Below are 10,489 nucleotides of genomic sequence, written 5' to 3'. Positions count from 1 at the left end.
TTCGATTGGATTGGATTAATCTGATTTGTTTTTAATAGATTTTAAGGGTATTTTGGTCATTTTTGGTACAAAGAGAGCTTACTGGCCTAATTAGCAAAACTTAGATGGTTTAGTGATCGTGTTTTTTTCTTAAGAGATTTTGTGATAGGAGACCCTAAAATATAGTGCCATGGGTAATTATTAGCTCTATATAAGTTATGAGTTACTATTAACAAAACCTATATAGAGGTATCTGTATTATACCATTTTTATTTTAGAAGTCCTTGTACTAACGTTTTGTTTTCTAATCCTTCTACTTATCTAATTTTTTATTTTCAGGTCTTCTTTTAGTTTTTCCAGTTTTATACTTAAATTTTTTTTATCCTACAGTCATACAAAAGGGTATAGCAATCAAAAATTATATAATAATAAGGACTAAAAAATAAAAAATAAAATGAATTTTCGAAATAAAAATGGTAAATTACAGAAACCTTTTTATGAGTTTAACCTTACTATTACAAATTAACAATTTTAAAGTTGAATTATTTGTGTGAAATGCCCATATTGTTTTGTAATTATTACTTTTCTTCTTAATTTAGTATTATTTAGTTTCTTTTGTTTTCACTCACAAGTACCAAAATTGTCTAAACATGACAATCGAATCAAACAATGTATCCATCGACTTAAATCATATAACTACTGATCTAAACCCTAGCCTCTCTGCTCTCCTTTTTTTCTCTGAAAAAAACCTAGCCGTCTATAGCTTTTTTTTTATTCTTCTTCGGCTGCCGTTAATGGTTTAGGTAATGCCGTTGACGGTAGCCATTTTTTCTTTTATGTTATTTTAATTTCATATAATATAATAAATAGCCAAATGTTTTTCATTTTTTTCTTGAGGGATTAACATTTATCGACGAAGCGCAAATCCAATTCAAATTTTCATAAATCAAGAATCGAAGATAGAGTGGAAATCTTTCAACAACAAAGATGAAATTGTTCATGGCCTATAGTAGTTTCTTTATTGTTTTAGTATTGTATTTTGTTTTGAGAATTATATTTTGTCCTTTCTATATGAAGGGTTTGTTGTTCTTTCTATGTGAAAGGTTGTTGTTCTTTCTATGTGAAAGGTTGTTGTCCCTTTTTTACGAAGGGTGTTCATGTGTTGGTTGTATGCGATGTCACAACTGTAGTTTCTGATTTCATAAATCAGTTTGCAGGTGATGGTGAAGATTGAGCGAAGATGGCACTTTATTGGCGAAACAGTTAGATAATTTATTTTTTATTTTCGTAAGTAGATCTGCGAATCAGACAGTATGTTGTCTGTTCCATGTCAGGTCATCGGATTTAATTTTCGAATTTTTCCGAATTTCTTACAAATGTAACTGTTTCATATTTGATTAATGAATTCTCAAAAAAAAAAAAAATATAACTACTGATCTTAAAAAATATATAGAGAGACAGAGTAAAGTTTAACAAAAGATCAACTCTTTTCTTTTGAATATTTTGGTTTCGATTTTATCTTTAACGCAGAATTAAAGTTTTGAACTAATTATGGTGAGTGTTTACATTAAGTTTTGTTTACAATTTGTAATATAACTTAATTAAAAATATTTGTGTTGTATGTGATATTTATTATGGGTTAGATAATTTAAATTTATTAGAGATTTTAATTTTTGGATTAAACCAAACATTTAATTTAAAAATATGATTAACATGTTGAATATATAAGTAATATCGTTAAAATTACAGTATTAGAAAACAATAGATTAGCGACAAAAATCTGTTTACCGACGGATTTAGCGACAGATTTTGTATCCGTCGTTAAATCTAAAAAAATTGGCAGGTGTCATCCGGCCATTTATTTCAACATCTTTAACGACGGATTCAAACAACATGTTGCTATTTTTAGCGACATATCGTTGAATTCGTCGCCGATGTGTTAAAATAAATAGCGGGATAACATCGATTATTTATTTTACAGTTTTGGCGACGGAATAAACAGTGAGTTTCATTTTTCATTAGCTATTTTTGTTTTGGTTTTAGTGACTAATTTAAATCCATTACTAAAAATAACCCTCCCCCCCTACTTCACAATCTTCTTTTCTTTTTTTCTTTTTTTTCCTTTCCTCCAGAAAATCTTGCTCCTCCAAACAATGCTGCCTGCTCATCATCCCTCTCCCCTCTGGCTGCCTTCGCCTCCCTCTCCACGCCGCCTACCATCGACTCCTTCTCCCCTCCGACTGCTCAGCCTTCCTCTTCCCTCCAGTTGCCTCCTTTTCCATCTCTCACTTCCGACTTTCTCTCCCCTCACTGCCGGCTTCGACTGCTCACCCTTCCTTCGTCGTCGTTCCTTACTCCTCCGGTTAGTGGTTTTTTGTTTGTTTTTTTAATAATTACTTTAATTAAAATAAATTTAATAAATTAACTTTATATAATTAGTTTAATATAATTTATTTATATAGTTTTTTTTTATAATTGGGGAGGGGGGAGCGCTTGTGGGAGGAATCGAACCCACGACCTAGCAGTTTGCTGCCTAGCGCTTATACCATTTGAGTTATAGCTCATTGGTATTTATTTATATAGTTAGTTTATGTAATTTGTTGTAATTTTTTTTTAATTAAAATGAGTTTATAAATTAATATATTAATTGTTAATTAAATTAGAATGTATTTATTAAAATTATTTTATGTTAGATTATTAAAATTAGGTTAAATTAGATTCGGTTAGTTCGTTTAGAATTAAAATTAGGTTGGAATTAGGTTAGGCTTAGTTTATGTCACATTATTATACTAATTAAATTAAAATTGTAATAATATATAAATTTAGGTTAGAATAAGATTATTATTAAAATTAAATTAATAATTTTTTTATAATAAATAAAATTACGTTTATATAATTACTTTGTAAAAATTTAAATTAACCTGTCACTATCATTACATTATTTAACTGGGTAGTTTAATTAGTTAAAATAGTATGGTGATATATATATATATATATACTATTATGATTCATTTTGTTATGGTTCATATTTTAGTTTGAGTTCGAGCTGTGATTTTGATTTTTAAATTCTTTTTGCCATTTGGCTTCAGAATCGCAGAATTGAACTTTCTGGTGTTGTTAAAAAAACAAGCATCTCATCTTTATGTTTGTGTTTTCTTGTCTCTTCCTCAATTCGAAGGCAAGTACTCAAACTTTCAACCAAGAACTCCTTGATTTTCTGCCTGAGAGAATTCTTAAAATCCTTCAATGAAGGAAGTAGTTTATTAATCAAAACAACAACTTGAAATTGTTCCTAAAGAATCATACCTTATGAGATAATCTCATGAACGAATTTCTATACCTCATGGGACTGCGCATCGAAAGATTTATCCTCCATCATCTGATATTTGAGGTAGTGGCTAAAAGCATACTTTTTCGTTCCATCCTCCCCAATGTCATATTTTTTTCATAGCGCTTCCTAAATCTTTTTTTTGTCTTGTCATTATTAAAATAGTCATATAGATAGTCGTAGAGTGCATTCGGAATGAAATTCTTGCACAACTAATTATTATTCATCTACTACAGCAATTCTGCATTTTGTTTGACCCTTTTTTCATCAGCAGCAAACTCATTGACAACATGCATATCAATAGTTAAAACATAAACAACTTTTTTTGTGGTAAGAAAAAACGTATTTGAATCACATGAAATAGGGGGTTATTCTAAATTCATGTGATTGTTGATTAAATAATCAAAAACATTACTCTTAATAACGAAGGACTGCATTAATAAAGAAAGATATAACTTAGTTTTCAGATTTTAAATTATAGATTCATATTACTCACAATATTTTAAGTCAATAATTTATCTACACATAATAAAAGCAAACAAATAAACTGTAATACCCCGTAAATTTAAAGTACTAAATTATTCTACGTAACGAATAATTAGTAGGATCAGGAGAACGTAAATTAAATTTGAGGATAAATTTAATTTATAGTGTCTCCAGAAATATAAAATAGTTATAGAAGTTAAAATATCAAATTTGGATATTTATATTTTAACTAATGGGAATTAAGAAATGCTTATAAATTAAAATAAAATAATTTATAAGTCTCGTGTGAATATTTTTGGAGTCAATATTCACAGAATATTTTTAAAAAGTTACTTCTAAAATTTTATAGAATTTGGAGATAGAAATTTTATTAAGTGGTACTAATTTAGCCCTAATAAATTTTAAATGATTTATTAAAAATAAAATATAGGTCACATGAAAATAAAAGTTACATTTTTATTCTTATTATGAATTATAGAACTTATGGGTAAAATTTCATAAAGTTCGGAGTTCGTTGTCTGTTTTAGTTATGGACGAGTATTTAAGATTTTTTTTTAAAATAACACGTAAATCTCTAAGGATTAGTTTGAATTTTGCCAAATTATATATAACAAGAATTCAAATAAAGAATTCATTTGATATCAGAGAACCAAAAGTTAGGCTTTCAACCGTTTATGCTTTCAACTGATGATCGACGATACGTTTTCCGTTTTTGATCCGATTTCTCGTTTCTAACTCAAATTTCTTCGGTAATCCGTTAATAATCAAAGTAATAACCGTTATTTGGATTTCGGTTTTATAAAATTTGGATTATATATTGAATTATAACCGTTACCGTATCGAATCGATCGAATACGGATTGATTTTACGTTTCGATTGCGAAATTGAGTTGTTTGGTATGTGAATTAGTTTTTTGGATCGAGAATTAACATTTTAGCTAGACAGATTAAGCCCAGGAATGAATTCCCGCGGCTTTGCGGGCGCATAGGGACCCGTGCAGGCACACAGGGTCCCGTGCGGCGTGTGCGTTCGCAAGTCGAGCTTCTAATTGACGAGGTTCGGACAAATTTGAACGGTATGTTCGCTACGGAATCAAAAGGACTTGGAAATATGAACCAAGACGTTTAAAGGACTTAGACAATTTAAGAAATTCGACTGATTAATACTTAGAAACGTTTTAATTAGGTCCTCTATTAATCAAAGTGATTAATAATTAGAGGACTATGAGTTGATATCAAGAATGAGAATAGACTATGTCACGACCCAAATTCATGGATCGCGACCGGCGCTAGGGAATGAGAGTGGTTGCTCCGAAACCCGTAGCAAGCCTAAAAACCTTTGAAAATTTTTCGCGTTTTAAAACATAAAAAGGTTTGCAACCTCGTTGCAGAAATACTTTAACACCTTTATCAAAAACGCGATCGCAATTCAAGATCATATATCACATATGATATGTTTTCAGAAAGTATCGTTAAAACCTTTTCTCGTGTAATGAAAACACATTTCTGAAAACTGGGTTCGTAAAACCCCGATTGTATTTAAAAAAACTAGAGCGCAAACATCAATCTCAGTTGACGCACCTGCTCTGCTTCTAATACAATCCTAAAATGCTAAACACATGAAACCAGTGTATAACTCAAACACCTGGTCCTAGCATTTTAGAAAACACGCAGCTTTTCAATCATATACATATACAGTAGATCAAATCAGAGTATATCAAAATAAGTTTGAACTGCTGTAAATAAAAAGACAGACTTCCCAGTACCCGACTACTTGCAGCTCTAGAGGTATGGCTGACATTGACTTCCAGAATTACTGTGGAAGTCTGACCTCGTACTTGATAACCTGAAAGGTAAACATTGGGGAGGGTCAGAAATATAAATATTTCTGAGTGAGTCTACAATTTACAGTTGAATATTCAAATCGCAAATAGATAAAACATTTGTATATGTAAAATATTACCAATTAGTCGATCCAGATGAAACCCTACAAGGCAGACTATTGTATGGGTCTCAACCTACACAACATGGGCCTTAGACCGTGAACTGAATCACTGCCGTCTAAGCCGAGTGTCTGGACCGTAACCGTGAAACTTCCATCACAGTACTGCCTGTGACCGTAACCGTTACTGCCGTCTCAGACTGTTAAGTCAGGGTCGCTAGCACTTCCAACGCCCAATGACATTAACTGACCTCTATGTCAGACACAGGCTCGTATCTATCGTAATACTGGTGATCACACAGTCCTATTGAAAACCAATAGGAAGTTTATTCCAATGGATCTTTCATGGTTAATTATACTAGTGCGATTTGTTATTTAAAACAGTTTAAATATAAATATTCAAAAGTAAAAAACCACAAAGTAAAACTCACAGTACTGTCGTCTCCATTTTTAAAAATATAAGCTCCAAACAAGCTTGTCAGTCAAACACGTTGGTGTTTGGCACACTAGATCGACCACTCGTCGGATCTAATTAAAATTCAAATGTCAAAACTCATTAGACATTGAATTTCTAACTCTAGTCCTATCGTATAAATGATAGACTTCAATACCATTTCTGTTTATAGACAACTCTATAAACTAACACATAAACTAATCTCAATATTGAACTTCTCGTTCAATATATAATACCACTCTTGGTATAGACTTCTATCATTTTAATATGTTCACCTTTAAACATTTACTAACTGACGGTAAACACACCGTCCTACTATACGAAGTCTCCTCGGATTCGCCGCATGAAAAGACCCCGTCGGAGTCGGACTACACGTTCGTGCACTGCCTGTGCACGTTCGTGCACTGCTTGTGCACGGTCGTGCACACGTGCAGGCACCGGGATTTCATCCCCGAGTCACTTTCCGACGTGCTTGATTGATTTTTTCCCGCTCCGAACACTTAACCACAATCCAAACAATTCAATTCTATAATTAAAACGTTGAATCGATACGCACACGATCGATTCAATACGTTTACCGTTTAATATCGAATATATAATAATTATATATCGAAATAAACTTTGTATACGAGATTAATACCTCGATTACTTGAGTAATCGTCGAAGAAACGGAGTCGGAATCGCCAAATGGATCGCGTCGCGCCGCCCTCGGCTTGCTATAACTAGCAAGCACGTCAACCATCTTGACGCAAAGAAATATGATGCCCCCTTCACTTCTATATATAGGCATTTGGATTGGCTAAAGTACCATTTGGTACTAGCTCAATCATGCACTTTAACTCTGATTTTAATTAGTTGTCCGTAGTCTAAACGGAGACTAATTCTAAATTTTATAAAACTTTATGCAAAAATCTAATAAAATATAAAACGAATAAAAATATAATTTTTATTCGCATCCGACTTATATTTTATTTTTAATAAATCTCCAAAGATTTATTAGGTCCAAATCAGTCCCACTTAAATAAAATTACTACGTCCAAATTTAATAAAAATTAGACTCTAGCTTCTTCGAATTATTTCGCGAATAATGACACCAAAATTATTCGCTCGGGACTTATATATTATTTTATTTTCAATTTAGAAAATCTAATACCATTTAATTAGTTTATAATTAAAACTAATTAAAGTAAAGAATTCAGTGACTAAAGGAAACCTTTTTCCTTATTAGCCACCGCCTCCACTATTCTTCTTCTTTTTTTTAATATATATATATATATATATTATATATATATATATATATATATATATATATCTTGACTTATATTCATCCATAACTCGTCGAGCTTTCCGAGTTTCGACATTTTAATTTCGGGGTTTTGTCCGAAATCTTAAACTCTCCATTTAGAGTGGTACATTGATATATTAATTGTCAATATATCAATTTATACGACGCTAAAGAGTATTCTCAAATTTATTACTCACGTCCACACTCGTTTATTAAAATTTAAATTTCCGATTTAAATTTTAAACTCATATTATTACGATATTTTTTACGGATACGTATAAATTAAATTTACGTTTAATTAATTTACGTATTCTGAATTTATTAAATCACTTTCCGTGATTTAATTTAAAAATCTTAAATAGTCAAACCTTATTATTACCATTTGTCTATTAAACTTAGTATTTCCGAATATTTTTCTTAATATTCGAAACCTCAAAATATTATTTTTAATATTTTGATTACTCCAATTTGACCTCGTGGCATATTCTAATTACTTAAAATTACGGGGTATTATATTATCCCCTCCTTATAAAAATTCGTCCTCGAATTTAAAATCTAATGCCACGTACTCAAATGACTTCATACAACCCTTTTATACGTCAATACTTATGCTTTACGTAGCATACGGTTAATTCCAGATATAGGTAGGCTCTAAGCCCTCTTCTTATAGTAGTCGTGTACGAAACACGAAATACTTATCACAACACTAGCTCATCGGTTGCATGTGTATGCAATATTCTTATATGTCATGATTCATCATGACTTGGAGTTAACACTCCACACTTCATTGTAACTTAGGTTATATTCTTTATCGTATTCCTCTCAACTTCTCAATTACGTTTCATCATCAGATCAGTGTCTTTCACTGAATGTTCTTGGTCTGTCAACGAAGTGTAATCTCTAACACTGTTCAATCGTATAAGCTTACACGATCTATCTCTTTTCATATTCCTTTTCCTTTGTGTTTGTGCATTTCATCCATTGGTAAAGTGTGTTTTCTCACACTATTTCATCGTATATATTTACACATTTTGTGTACTCTATAACCTCTCTTTCTTTTACTTCTCTTAATACAAAGGAGATCAATTACTTTGATCTCATAATGCTGCCTCTTAGCATTATTCTATGATCTTTTCATTATCGGTTAGGTTAACCTAACTCCATAGTCTTTTATACACTTAAGGTGTGTATACTTTTACTATTGGGTTTACCCCTTTAAGTCGTTTGTTTCTTATGGGAACAAACGATACTATTGTCTGTTTACTGATCTAAAACTTGTCACAAGTTTTAGTCGTCCATAGACTTCACCTTTATCGTTTTAACTCTCATCAACTTACTGCTATTTGCAAAGTTTTGAGAGTATGAAACGTATGATCTTCATCATACTGTCCACCACCATTTACATTGAGTCAAAACTTTCCTAATACTTAGGTATTTTGACTACAAATCCTTTGTCATCTCTTCTCATTTCCATTCTAATTTGGAAATATTTGCCAAAATCAGTATAGTGACTGGCATTCCAAATTGACTTACTAATGCTTTAGACATTTTTCTACCATCCTTTTCACCTCTTTCTTTATATCGTTCCCTCGATACATTACTTTGACATCATAGTACCGTTTCGTGGTACTGTGAAAAAATAATTTATCTGATACTCAGACTATACATGTCTGGTTCACATAATCATTCGTCCTGTTTCAGTATTTTGTTAATAATACTGAAATCGCAAACTTCTCTTTGCTAATTTACATCTAGCGCATACTCAATCATATATTATATCACACATTCCATCATATACTCAACTGGAGTGTTTCCACTTCATCTTATACTTGGTTCTGTCAATAGACTTTTCAGGTTTGAAACCTTATGTCCAACACTTAACTATTTAAAATTTGAATGTCTTACTTACTGGTCGCTAGCACCGTATTGTAGTATGTATATAATTTCTGCAAACCTCCACACTTCCACTGCGCTACTCTGATATACAACTCACTAACTTTCTCTTTACAGTTAGATTGTAGGATCTCTATATGATATTCTTCTTATATCATAATCCTAACTTTTATGATTTTTTTTAATTCGTAGGCAACTTACTCCATGTATAATACAAGCAGTGCCTCTTGACTTCTATTACAATAACTCTTATTCGAAATAGTTCGCACTTCGTATCATACCACTAGTGTCTTTCGACTTTCAGTGCGACTATAACTATTGTCAATTTCCAATTCATACATTGGCAGTTACCTCGTGCTTTTTCGGCCATCGAGGAACACTTTCTATATCTCAATCATGTTATATCATAACATATCTCCGCTTGAATCTTTAACACATCTTATGTATCTTATGAATAGTGCTAACACTTGCACTATTGCCAATCATTCCTTTTAAATCTCCAAAATCTACTTCACGTTGATCTATTCAATCAACCTTCACACTTTCTTTATAGAATTTCATTGTTAATGCAAAGATTTTTGAAAAATCTTGCAAGCAGTATTCGCAGTCCTCTGCGAAACTCAAGAAATTACTAATTTCTTTGACCATACTAGTTACTTCCACTTATAACCATTTGAATCTTTCTCAGATCAACTAGATATCATCTAAGATTTCTAGTATTTTCAAATTGTCACCTACAATTGGAAATCTCAACTTAATTGTGACATTTTCTCAGAATTAATAACATTGATCGCACACATTGTGCATATCCTTTCTTTATTAGTCACACAGACTCATTGTCTATTAACATCACTTTCAGAATAATCCAGAAGTAGCTTGACTACTTGTTCTCATATATCTCATAAGAACAGTTGAGGTGTTCACTCACTCCATGTCCACATCAGAACTAGTAGTACTTATACTGTGTTCTGCAACTCCACTTATACTTAGTTTTGAAAAATCCATCACTCGGATCTAACTTACGCTATCTTCACGATAAACCTTAGTTTAAATTCTTTTGTGTCCACGTTTAACAAACGTGTGAGACGTTCTATTATACTTCTCTATTCCCTTCATGCAATAC

Source organism: Mercurialis annua, linkage group LG5 (genome assembly GCF_937616625.2).
Source record: "Mercurialis annua linkage group LG5, ddMerAnnu1.2, whole genome shotgun sequence".
In the NCBI taxonomy this organism is placed as follows: Eukaryota; Viridiplantae; Streptophyta; class Magnoliopsida; order Malpighiales; family Euphorbiaceae; genus Mercurialis; species Mercurialis annua.
Note: the sequence above shows the minus strand (reverse complement) of the source record.